General features: G+C 45.3%; 1 long non-coding RNA gene across 2 annotated transcripts in view; it reads left to right on the top strand.

The window, feature by feature from the left end:
- The window catches only part of LOC138528704 (uncharacterized), a 53,230-nt gene extending 48,519 nt beyond the window's left edge, over positions 1-4,711 (top strand). Inside the window, exons 5-6 of one of the 2 annotated variants that reach the window (XR_011284209.1) lie at positions 3,526-3,755; positions 3,879-4,711. This is a non-coding gene — a long non-coding RNA (uncharacterized lncRNA). The remainder of the gene's footprint in view (positions 1-3,525; positions 3,756-3,878) is intronic. The other variant, XR_011284210.1, reaches the window with a different exon arrangement.
- Positions 4,712-13,595: the final 8,884 nt, after the last annotated feature.

The raw sequence follows: 13,595 nt of genomic DNA, 5'->3' as shown, positions 1-13,595 counted from the left end.
ACCACACCACTCTCAATAGTTTCCAGACAAGTTAAGCTCACAAAATGAAGTGGGAGCAAAATGGCACTCTGTTAATTTAAAAGGGAGGGATAGACAAAATTAGGCATAAAGGGAGCAGTACCAACAGGTAAGTAAGCAGGGCAATCTAGAAAGAGGAACTACAGTGAGGGAATGAAGTCAAACAGGCTTAAGGACAAATTCAATAGGACAAAAGTCTTTTGCTCAAGATCACACAGTTCAGGGTAGTTCGCGGTTAAGTCTTTGCAAGAGTTCAGAACGAAGTTGGTTGGCAGAAAAGTTAGTTTAAAGAGAAGAGAAGGACAAGCCCTCGGATTGGCAAAAATGTTTCACACCCTTCCACAGCGGCTGGACGAAAATGAACAACCGGATGTTGAACAGTACCTTAAATGGAGAAGAAGCTGTAGCTGCGGCAGACGTTCCTGGTTGTTCAAGCAGGCTCATGGTTCCTGAAGCGACTGTCGGACTGGCACGAAGTAGGAAGCCTGGAGGGTCCTGCACTACCCAAGTAAGAAACCAGCAGCAGAGCAAAGCAATTAATAAAAGGTGTGCTCCTTAAAACCCAAGCAGGGTCCGACCTTCCTGGCTATCCGGCCCACTGTAGCTCTGTACAGCGAATTCGACTAGAAGATGGGGGTCCTGGCTTGACGTTTGGGTGAACTGGTGGTCCCACCAGCTCAAGGGAAGAAGATTCTTAGAAGATCCTCTCTGTTGTTGGAGTCTGAAGATTCGGACTTGCAGCAGGGCTTCACTGGGCAGCTCACTCATTGTAGGGGTCCTCTTCTGTCAGCTCCTCTTCGGTTCTCTCGTTCCAGACCAAGAGACCTGCTTTTTATGCAGTTTTCCCCCATTCAAACAGCCTGGCTGTCAATCGCACAGCAGGGTGGCTGTCCTGGCGGGGACAGTCACCCAGCCAATCAAACAGGAGTTCGACTTGGGTTACCAAGGGAACCCGTGGCAGGGGCCCTAAAACCCCTCCCTAACACCCTGCCTACCCAGACTTTCAGGCGCCTAAAGGAGGGCTTCTGCGCAGAAGCCCACGAAAGGATGGTGAACAAAGGAACCAAACCTTGTTTGGCGTATAGAGATGAACACGAGAAAGACTTTTCCAAAAAGAAATGGGGACTAAACCCAGCCGGAACAATATTAAAAACAATATGGTGAAGCGGGTTTAAGTTCGAGGCTACCAAGATGGCCTAAAACAATACCAGGGTTATTTAAGATAACCGCGGTAGAAAAAGTAGGGTAGTTACCACTGCCACCAGCCAAGTCTTAATGGAAAGGGAACTAAACAATGCTCCAAGAGAGACAGACAAAAAGGGATAAGTAGTAACCCTTTCTAGTACTCCATGTAAGATGGTTTGTACTGGGTCTGTGGATTTAAAAGAGACTAGTAAAGTTAATGGCAACTTTACATGTTCTGGGGGACAGTTGTCAGCCCCAGAAAATGAAGTCTGAGTTGGTCAGTCTAAAAGATAACCCTGTGTTACTGCACTGAGGGTGCTGTGTAACACATAGTAAAAGATGATGCCTGTGGAGTAGGTGAGGCTCCCCCGTCCATGAACGCAAACATTTTAAATACACACAGCAAAACACATTTAAAAGTGCGGAAAAAAGTCTCAGACTCTGACCAGGTGAAAAAAATAAATCCCAGAAATCCAGCAAAGCTGCTGAGGGACTCTTTAGGCAAGGGAAATTAACCATACTTGAGAATACTTCCTAACAGATGGCCATCTGAGCCCACGATCAACGTCTTGGGCTTTACTTTGTTTGGTTCACTTGCAGAATTTGAGCCATACATAGGTACGTTCAGCTCAGCCACGCCAAGTTTAGCTTTGTTCCAGTCTGAAAGCAAGGTTTGAATCTCCTTCAGTGAGGTCGAGCTAGCATTGACGTTGTACATTGCTGTATCATACAGTCTTATAAAGGATTGTAGCACGATGTTCAGAGCCACCAGACGACCAGAATTCGGATCAGTTTGCTCCATGTCTGCAGTAGAGTCACCGGAAAGGGGCTGTGAGAACTCGTCTGTCTCTTTCATCATCAGAGCCACCCTCTCCACTTGTCATTTGTGTTTGGGATTGGAAAAAGCGTGGAGAGAAGCTCAATCCCTGTCTGTGCATTAGATGCAGTTACTGCCTCCCCCCCCAAGAGGAGAGATACTCAATCTGTGCTCTCTCTCGCCCAACACCAGACACGCGATCTCACAGACTGTAATTTCAGCCGGGAGGGTCGGTACCTGCTCCACCTCCATATAACATGTCCGCCTGTTAGTCTGAATCATTTCACTGAAGAATTTTGTCAGGCGTGTGTGAAAAAAGCCAGGGATTTTAGTTTGATCTGGAGCTTGTAACTTTTTGCTCAGTCGAACCCTTCTCGTTTGCGCTTCGGATGCCTGAGCAGGAGTCCACTCACTCCGAAGATTATATCATTTCTTCGAGCCTTTCATTTGGTGATAATCTATTGTTTGGCTAAGCTGTAGTTAGCCAAGGAAGAGGAAAAAGAGGGTGGGGTGTGGTTGAACGAGTCGGTGCAAGGCCTGCATAGTGATAATTTTCCCTTACCACAGTGCTCTTTAGTCTTACATCCACCTGGTGTTTTTGTCAGCTTGATGTTTACTGTGGCTGATGCAATGCAGGAGCTCCACTCGATCCCACGTACAGTGGACTGTCAACTGCAGCAACCACTTAACTGCTGCTTCGCGGCTCTCACAGGGTTTTGAAGCAAGAGTGGGTGCAGTCAGAGAACTTTGCTTTTTGCCTTAAAACATACAGCACAGCGCAGCTACAGAGAATAGTAACCACTTTACTGCAGCTTTGCGGCTCTCATGTGATTTTGAAGCAAGCTTGGGTGGAGTCAGAACTTTTCTTTTTGGCCTTGAAATGTACAGAACATTGCAGCTTCTGAGAAAAGGTCCACTGCTGACTGCAGTAACCACTTTACTGCCACTTTGTTTTAAATCCAAAGATTTAATGCACTTTAAGGTCTGTCTCATTTTCAGGGTTCAAAATTGAGGGGGAGCCATTAAGTTCTGCTTGTAACCTAGAAGAACCTGGTTAGCTTAACACCAACAGCTACCAGGAGCTACTTTGGGCTCCCCCGGCAACTCAATGCCCAACAAACACACCTATGTGTATTTAACTCTGTGTGTTTGAGACAATATATTAATAAACATTAGGACAATTCTGCATGACATTTTTAGCATAAGGTGTCATAAATAATGGACAAAATTATACGTTTTCATCTTATGTTGAAGTTCAATTTGTGGCACGCTGCGTACTAGCTCCTCTTTACCCAGTGGTAGCTCCTACTCACTGGTTAAAGCTGGATAAGCACAAGCTGCTTTTACCTCCTGCTCATGTTATCGTAACTTCGCTCCCTGCATGTTCATTATGGTCCACAAATAAGAATCCATCAGTATATTGATGAATCAAATATTTAAAAAGCCCATGTTAACAATTTCTTGCTGGGAATGTTGGTGAATATTGGCCTTCATTTCTTTTGCAGAGAAATATGTGGGAAGAAACATACATCAGGAATGGCAGCTGCAGCCTACTGTAGTCAACTCATGAATGATCCTAGAGTGTCTCAAACTATCCTGATGGCGTTTCCTGTTACAATTGGTGGAAAACCACCAACTCAAAAGGTTCGGGTGGCCCTTGATGGGGAGCATTCTGGGCATTGCTATCAGAAATGGAGACGAAGACAAAAACACATGAGAAAGGGAGAAGTACTGAGTAAGTGTTAATGGTCAAGTTTTAAAAAAAACATATATGAACAGTTTGTGCATGTACTGTTGAATTGTTAACATGAATAATATTGAGTTGTATAAAGTTGATCATATTGTCTTTCAATTGCAGAACATTTCACAAGAAGACAACCAAATAAGCACAACATCACGTAATATTTTGGAGAAATGGATTGGAACAGAAACATTCAAGATGTTGAAGATATAATAAAGAGCTGGACACCAATGACAGAAAGAAAATGGAACATATCTGATGAAGAGATTGTATTATTAGTGGAACAACAAACCTGGCATGGGTTTCATGTTGCCAGTGATGCCATAAAAGTAAAGAGGGTGATTGCAACCAGAAGATTCCAGAAAGGAGAAATTATGTGTGATTACCATGGGATGGTAATGTCAGCTGAGCAGGGAAAACGAATAATGAAATACATGGAAAGTGATTAAATGGGTACTTATTTTTCTTTCTGTATTCCTCTGACAAGAAATGGTGTGTTGATGTAAAGACCTTACCTTGTGCTTGCCATCCAACATTAGAAACATTTGGACGATTGATTAATCATTCAAAGACTAACCCAACCATCAAACCAAATCAAGTCACGCTGCAGAGATTTGGGACTTTGCAGCTTGTGATCGTGTGCACAGCATTGATGTAGAGGACAATATCTGGTTTGATTATGGTGTGTCTACAAAATCATTTGGTGGAGAGGGTGCAAAACTCCAGTAGTTAAATGCTTGAAGAAATATGCACACATTTTCACCAACTCACTCACGATCTTATGTGCAATTTAGAAACTTCAATTTTGAGAATATATATGTAAAAATGTGGAACTGTTGGAAAAGATCTTGACAATGATTTATTGTGATTTCTATGTAACTGATGTATTCAAAAAGATCATGAGTGAAGTTGTATTGAACAGAATAAATATGAATTTTCAGTGGTGATCATACAGCAATTCTGAGTGAAACTAAATCTACAGGTGGTGTCCGTGGGCTATCCCACATGTGTAGATAGCCTTTTTTCTTTGATTGGTAAATGTCAGTCAGATACCCTATTGCTCAGTTCACCTTTAAACATTGATTCTGGACACATCATTGCCTCTTAACTGAACATCCTAGCACTTAAATTTAGTGACTGTTTACTATCTCAGAGTCCACGACTGGTGTAGATGGAGTATCCCACAAACGGTTCTCACCTTTATATACAACAGTTATATCCCCGATGGAAATTCTGTAACACAGCCGAGCCAGCGCTTTGTCAGGGGTGATGTCCCTGGCCTTGGGTGGCTGTCTTCCATGTGGGTTGACATCCCCAAGTCCACTGGCTGTTCCGGCAGGGTCCCCATTATTCCCCAGTGGGAAAGGCTGTAACGCATCCCAGCCAGAGTTCCAGGGAGGGCTTGGGTATGGTTGACCAAAATGGGAGATGGGTGCCAAGGACAGGGATATCACCCCCGACCCTCCTGGAGCTCTGGCTGGGCTGCGAAGGGAAGGGGACCCTCTGGGGCTGACTGGGACTGTCACTGCACTTGGCGATGGTCAACTCATGTGGGAGATGGGTGCCCAATGTTAGGGACATGACCCCCAACCATACTGGTATTCTGGCTGGCCTGCGTTACAGCTTCTCCCTCTGGGAAAGGACAGGGAATGTACTGGGCCTCCCTGGAACCACTGCTGGGCTTGGGGTTGTTCAACCCTCATGGGAGTCAGCCGCCCAAGGCCAGGGATATAACCCCCTACCGCCCTGGAGCTCTGGCTGGGTTGTGTTACAGCTTCTCCCTCTGGGAAAGGACGGGGACCCTGCTGAGGCTCCTTGGAGCCACTGCTTAAGTTGTGGATGGTCAACCCACATGAGGAACAGCCGCCCAAGGCCAGGGACATTACCCTGGCTATCCTGGAGCTCTGGTTGCCCTGCGTTTCAGCTTCTCTCTCAGGGAACGGTTGGAGACCCTGCCAGGGCTCCTTGGGACTGCCGCTGCACTTGGAGATGGTCAACCCACATGGGAGACAGCCGCCCAAGGCCAGGGACATTACCCCTGACTTTCCTGGAGCTCTGGGTAGATTGCGTGGATTTGGTCAAAAAGACCAAATCCAAATGACCTACACCACCAAATTACCGAAAAGAGATACTACTAAATGTCCTTCTGAATAAATGATCATAGGTCATTTTGTAGCATCTATTTGGTGGTGTAGGTATGCAAAAAAGGAAAAAGGCTACAGGGGTGTCCACCTAACCCCTGATTACTATACTGTGAGCGGTGGTTGCTGGGGTGTCCCCCGCAGCTGTCCCGCGGAACAAAAAAAAAGGCTGCGGGCGGTGTCCCCTGCAGCTGACCCCACAACAAAATAACAAAAGAAAGAAAGAAAAGGACCCTATGGTACCGGATCACGGAAGTGAAGGGGAACAAAAGGCAAGGTAAGTAAGGGGGTGGGGTGTGGGTAGGGGTGTGGGTGGCGTTTTGAGCACATCGGGAATGTTTAAGGGAGAAATGACCAAAGATTATTTCAAACAAATAATCTTTGGTAATTTCTCCCTCGAACATTTCCACCGCGGTAAAATCACCCCTTATCGCCTGCGTTACAGCTTCTCCCTCTGGGAAAGGTCAGACCACTGCTGGGGCTCCCTGGAACTGCTGCTGGGCTTGGGGACGGTCAAACCACATGGGCGTCAGCTGCCCAAGGCCAGGGACATCACCCCGACCATCCTGCAGCGCAGTCTGGCCTGCGCTACAGAATTTCCTTCGGGAAAGGTTGAGACCCCCTGGGGGGCTCCCTGGGACTGCCGCGGATATTCGGGATGGACGACCCACATGGGAGACTGCCGCCCAAGGCCAGAGACATCACCCCAGACCATTCTGGCTGGCCTGTTAGTTTCTCCCCACCAGGTAGCCCTGGCAGTGTTATAACACATGTGTAACAGAAGGCTAAGTAATTACAAAAGTTATTCCTGACGCTGAGTCCCTAGCACAAAGTTAAATGACCCTACATGTAAAAAATCTCGTATCGATTGTTAGATGGCCCTAGTGAGTGCTGCTGAGCCGACTACAAATGATGTTGAGATCCTGACCCTATCCTCTCTAACACTTTCCTAGTGTCTACAAGTGCACACAAAATGGAGGTCGGTATTTCGTTTTTAATCTTTCCGCCCCCACAGTGTGTGTCTTATCGTTAAAACAACAAAGGTCCTCACTGACAGTTAGTCACTAGAGGAATTTAAAAAACACTCTATTTCTTCACCACTATGCTATAGTGGAGATAGAGTATGTAGTGATAACTTCAACAATTTCTTTTTGCAACCCCTTTCTCTATATAGAAGGGTATTGGAGTCTGGGTTATCAACCAGTACTCTTAAATCAACAGTCAACCGGTTTCAGCGGGATTCTTGGGTGGCAGGGTGCACAACATGGATTGTCCGGCTGCTGGACTGGCCTGGCCTAATGGATCGTGTCATCTTACCATGCAAAATCCCCAAGGTGTCCCCTGTTCCCCCCAGATGTTGTGTGTCTCCTATGCCCCTGCGTGTCTGTCCTTTGGTCCACACACTAAACAAGGTGCATCATCGTTTTTTTTAACTTTCTTTTTAACTCTGTGTTTTCAAATAGATTTTCCCTTTTCAAACTTATGCTCCCTGTTTGTCAGCCATTAAAGGTACTGTCCATTCAAGGCTGAACTGTCTGGAACCAACAGAATACATCATCAGGCAATTCCATATCATGCAAAGCACGGCCACCTCATCGATTGTCAACATCAACCGTGGTTCAAAAATCTTCTTCAGGACGAATACTTTTCTGATTTTAGTATTCTCAAAATGTCTTCAATGTTTTGAAGAGTTTAGGGGTGTCTTCCGTTGTCCAGAATGGGTATAATGGAAAAATCCCTGGTCCTATAAGGACAAAGACAAGAAAAAACAAGTGGGACCGTTGTCAATCTCAAAGTACTTTTAAAACCTTTTAAAACTATAGGCTAGGTGGTGTTTTCCTTACCTCTATCTGTCGAGGTACTAGATCATGTATTAGTCCCGATCTCTGTCTTTGACTTTCTGTTCGGGGAGGAAGGTGCTAAATCCTCTCTTCTCTCCCGGATTGTTCTCACTAGAATGAGAACATCGGTATCAGATCATTTGTGTAAAATTCTACAGTCTACTTTTAAGCATGTTTAATGCCACCAATATTCAACGGCTTCACCCTGGCTTGATAAAGTTAGCCTGGTGCTCCTTCTATGTGTTCTGAGTTAAAGTGTTACCTAGCTTCTGTTGGTTGTACAAGAGATAACCTGTGCATTATTTTCATCACAGTTCCCATGCATTATTGTTGGCAGTGCGGTCACTCTCAGTAGCGCTTCCCCTATTCACTGCATTTTGTTAGATTAAGCCAAACCATCTGATAATTAAACTACCTGAGGGAGCGTGAAGCGCTTCCAATATTGCCGTTTGTTTTTTGTGTCCGCTCTATAAAGGGTTTTTTCTTTTTAGTAAATCATAGCGAACGAACACTGGACGGACTCCAGGCTCTCCTGTGAGTCTAGTCATCACAATCTAGGCGAGTATTTAAAACGCTACTTGGGAACGCTTACCTCTATTCAATCGTGGTGACCGCCTCTTGTTGCGTGTACCGTTATCGCGCCATCTTGGATGATGTTTGTTTATATCTCAGCGTCACGTGTGCGTGATCACGTGTGAACTTCAGAAAATGCTCCGAACCACCTGGGAAATGTAGTTCGGCGCCGTTTCTGTTTCTCATGAATGTGTTTCTATTCACTTAGCTGTAACTTGTAAATCATTTATAAGACCGCCAGAGTTTGCCAACAGATCTCTTCATTTAGACCTGTCTGGTGGCTGCGGTTCTTGTATATCCATTGTTGCTCTCTTTTTAACAGGAGGGCTGTTATATTCCCACCTCTTTTAGCTAATCTGACTTTTTCTATGATGGTCCATGTCAAGTCATTCTCAGTATGCTGTTTTTCTATGAAGTGTTCGACCAGTGGGGCAGTTCTTTTTTGGGTCCTGATGTTAGAACGATGCTCCCCTATACGTGTCTTAATGGCCCTTGTTGTCATGCCAATATATTTCTTGTTGCAAGGGCACTGGATTAGATACACTACATGTGTTGTATTGCAATTGGTCAGGCTTCTCTGTTCCCATGGATACTTCCAACCTATATCTATTGCTGTCGTACGTTGTGTGAATTTACACACAGTGCAATTTCCACATGGTGTGTGACCCTGTGGTCTGGGTTGGTTCCAGAGTGTGTTCGTATTGATGGAAGCTGGTATTTCTTTATAGGTCTGTACCAACAAATCTCTAAGATTTTTCCTCCTCCTTATCGCAAACTGCGGTTCAGGTAATTGTGTTTCTTCGATGTTCAGTATGTGCCAAGCCTACCGAATGTCTTTTTTCAAGCGGTTGATTATTGGAGAGCGGCTAAATACAGCTGTAATTATATTGTCGTCTCTTTTTTTCTTTTGCCATGTTGGTTGAGGGTTAATTCTCTCGGTATATTTCTCGCCCTCTTCTTCGCTTGATTAACAATTCGATGTGGATAGTTTCTCTCTTTTAAGTTGTTGGAGAGTCTTGTTGCTTGTGAATCATACTCTGTTCTCGTGGTGCAATTCCTCCTAAATCGGAGGAACTGCCCAAAGGGTAGATTCTCTTTTCATGACCTTTGATGGAAACTATTGTAGTCCAATAAGGAGTTTCTATCGGTTGGTTTTTGAAAAACCGTAGTTTCAAATGTCTGGCCTGTCCTCATGATTTCAAATCCAGAAACGTGGCTGTTGTTTTACTTGCTTCGTAGGTGAATTTGAGGAAGGGATTTAGTCCGTTGATCAAACGCATAAAGTTATTCAGGGTGGTGCTATCTTCATCAAACAATAAAAAAACGTCGTCAATATATCGACACCAGCTCACAATGTTGGTGGCAAAGGGGTTAGTCTCTGGGTATATGCGGTTTTACTCAAAGTTGGCAACATATAGGTTCGGTAGAGTAGGTGCGAATGTTGCGCCCATTGCTGTACCAGCTTTTTGTTCGTAATAGCTGTCTCCATTTAGGAAATAGTTTTTAGTCAAAGCTATTTCTGCCAATTGCATGATCAGTGCAACAGGCATGTCCAGTGTTTTGGTCTGTAATACACTTTCAATGACCCTCAAGGTTTCCCCCTGAGGGATCTTCGAATATAGTGACTCAATATCCATAGTTACTATATAGATGTTTTCACTTTCCAGGACAAGATTATTCAGATGTACCAGAATGGCTGTAGTGTCTTTTGTGTAAGAGCGCATTTTGCTCACCTCTTCTCTAAGGAAGAAATCTGTGAATTGCGAATGGGGTTCTAAAATGGAACCGATTCTGGAAACAATCGGACGTACCGGAGTTGGCATGACGCCCTTGTGTATTTTAGGCAATGCATAGAAGGCAGGTCGCCTGGGGTATTGTGGAGTCAAAAAAGCTGCTTCTTTCGTGCTTATATGTCCTTCCGCCTCTGCTTCTTCAATAATCGGATTGATCAGTTTTCTGAGTCGTTCAGTAGGGTCGCCTCCGAGTTTTCTGTATGTGGTCTGGTCATTTATCAAGGTATTTACCATCCCGTCATAGTCCGTTTTGTTCATAATGATGATGGCTCCCCCTTTATCTGCAGGTTTTATGATTATATCTTCGTTTGTTTTTAGTTATTTTAAGGCTATATTTTCCATTTTAGTCATATTATGGAACACCCCACGAGTATCTTCTGCCTCGATCTTGTCGAGTTTTTTGAGGATCAATTTTTCAAAAGTTTGGGATTCCACACTGATAGTATGTGGTGGGGGATAATACGTGGATTTATTGTGTAATCCTGTCACATCTGTTGGTCCTGTGTGGGTATTTTTAGCAAAGAATTGTTTGAGCCGTATTTTCCTCATCAATTGAGTAATCTCAATTCTTGTTTGAAATGGATTGTGTGAGGATGCCGGTACAAATGAAATACCCTTTTGTAGTACATTCAATTGTGTACTTGAAGGGGTAAAAGCTGATAGATTAACCACCAGAGATTCTTTTTCGGGTATTGGGGATCGTACTGTGGGATGGAGTTCTGTTGGTACCATCCTTTCCCTCTGTTCCTGGTGACCCTGGGTGATTGGTCCAGCCACCATCCTCTGGCTCTGCCGCGTCCTCTTGGGGCCTGAAAACCCCGAGCGTTTCCACCTCTATTCTGCTGATTGTCGAATCTGACATTTCCGCCTGTTCTGCCTGAGTCCTCATCGGAACTGCCACTGGAAAAGTTCCAGTTGCCGGGTCTCGGTCTGTTCCTTTGTTGTCTGCCCCTCATTGATCCTGTGTTTGGTATACTTACATTCCTCTCCTGTTCTTCATAATATGCGTCTGTAGTATACGGATACTTTTTTTCGTGAGAGAATGACGCAATGTCCTTCTTGAGTTTAATAACTTTTTTATTGAGATTTAGATCTTTGAACTCTTTTATTGTTGCATCCAAGGCTGCCATACTTTTGAGGTAGTCGCCCACAATCATTTTTGTTGTTATAGCGTCTTGCTTTGTGATGATTTCATTCATCAACCTCTCAGACACAGTTTTTGCTGTATTAATAAGTATGATCCAGCCCCTTGTGCATTTGTTGGAGATAAAACTCCAATCCTTCCTAAATTTGAGCTCCTCAAAGATTCTGGGTTCAATTCTAATAATCAGTCCGTTGGGGGCTATATGTGCCCGTAAGTATTCCGTCATGATGGCCCCATGGAGTTCAGTTCTGATTAGCTTTTTTCGCAATACCTCCAGTTCGTTCCAGTCATCACCTTTTGTCGCTATGGCGGCCTGTTGTTCTGCACTAAGTATAGAGGGGTTAGCAAGAATTCCCTCTATTAGATCCTCTGCAAATGCCAAATAGGTTGCTTCTGCCATCTCGTAAGTGTATCGTCAATTAAAAAGTACTTGAGTTTATAGCCCACATCTCTTCTTGTCGATTATTTTATATCTTTTAAAGTGCCCTATTGGTGCACTGACTTGCAGTTTTTGACGCCGCCAGAAGATAAAGTAACTACAAATTGGAGTTTCGAGGCAGTTGCCTCCGGTTTATACCTCGGTATTATAACACATGTGTAACAGAAGGCTAAGTAATTACAAAAGTTATTCCTGACGCTGACTCGCAGGCCTCCTCCCCATCATCCTCGTCCTGTTGGGTTTGACGTGTGCCTGTGGGGTACATAGGGTGTGGTTTGATTTCAATGCTACCTACTTTTGTGTGATGCAGTTCACGCCAACAAGTTGGATTGTAGGCAGTATCAATCACGCATTCAACTTGCATTCTGTTCAGTCGCCATGTGGTGCTTGTTGTGAGTGGTATGGAGGTACACTGCATGGGAATGTCGGAGTGACAAGATTGCATGCGTGGTTGGGCTGCACTGCACTCAGGGCTTTGGGGGTGTATTCATGCACACTCGAACACTACGTAGCTGGTCCAGGTCGCTGAATAGGGGCTTTCCCACCCTGTTCAGGGTAGTCTTGCCCCTAGTGCGCTCCTGTGACATGTTTTGGTGTCAGATGGAGTGGATGGCTGCCAGGGGCTGTGATATCCGATGGAATGTGATTTCCAAGATGGCCACCGCTTAGTTTCCCGTTCCGGTGGTGACGCGTTTCCCGCGCGCTCATAGCTCGCACTATTAGCACGATATGGCGGTAGCGCACTGTCCGTCGGATTTAAGGGTTTGCGCTATTTGCGATAACGCGATGGACCGGGCGCGTGAACGATAACTCGTGATTTGGCGGATTATCCCCCGGGGGCCTTGGCGTTAGCGCTATTTACGTCCAACGGGAAAACCGCTGCGTTACCGCCGAAGTCTTGATGAGGCCCATAGTGCGCTACATACACAAGTTTTATGCTTCCAAAAACATAAATTCATAGGGCTCAATGGGAATGGGGAAGTAGCTAATAACGGTACCGCAAATTGTGGTACCGTTATTAGATCTGAAGTCCCTTAACGGGTCCCGTCCATAACGCCTGGTCAGACCAGGGGTTAATGGAGGGACCCGCTAATGGACCTCGGAATAGGGTGGTAAGGGATTACCGGCACCGGTGTCCTTACCGGTGCCGGTAATCCCTTACCGCCCACCTCGTAATGAGGCCCTATATCTCTTTTGCTTGCACTGGCCTGCACTTTATGTAGTGGTACCCATTTGTGAGGGAAGCTTGCACTGGCCCCTACCCATGCTATATCTCTTTTGCTTGCACTGGCCTTGCACTTGATGTAGTGGTACCCATTTGTGAGGGAAGCTTGCACTGGCCCCTATCCATGCTAGATCTATTTTGCTTGCACTGGCCCTGTACTTGCTTTAGTGGTACCCATTTGTGAGGGAAGCTTGCACTGGCCCCCTATCCATGCTAGATCTCTTTTGCTTGAACTGGTCCTGCACTTGTAGTGGTACCCATTTGTGAGGGAAGGTTGCACTGGCCCCCTACCCATGCTAGATCTCTTTGGGTTGCACTGGCCCTGCACTTGATGTAGTGGTACCCATTTGCGAGGGAAGCTTGCACTGGTCCCTATCCATGCTAGATTTCTTTTGCTTGCACTGGCCCTGCACTTGATGTAGTGGTACCCATTTGTGAGGGAAGCTTGCACTGGCCCCTACCCATGCTATATCTCTTTTGCTTGCACTGGCCCTGCACTTGATGTAGTGATACCCATTTGCGAGGGAAGCTTGCACTGGCCCCTATCCATGCTAGATCTCTTTTGCTTGCACTGACCCGGCACTTGATGTAGTGGTACCCATTTGCGAGGGAAGCTTGCACTGGCCCCTATCCATGCTAGATCTCTTTTGCTTGCACTGGCCCGGCACTTGATGTAGT

The sequence above is a fragment of the Ambystoma mexicanum genome, chromosome 7q (assembly GCF_040938575.1).
Source record: "Ambystoma mexicanum isolate Mex_15411 chromosome 7q, UKY_AmexF1_1, whole genome shotgun sequence".
In the NCBI taxonomy this organism is placed as follows: domain Eukaryota; kingdom Metazoa; phylum Chordata; class Amphibia; order Caudata; family Ambystomatidae; genus Ambystoma; species Ambystoma mexicanum.
Note: the sequence above shows the minus strand (reverse complement) of the source record. Positions and strands in the feature narration are given on the sequence as shown.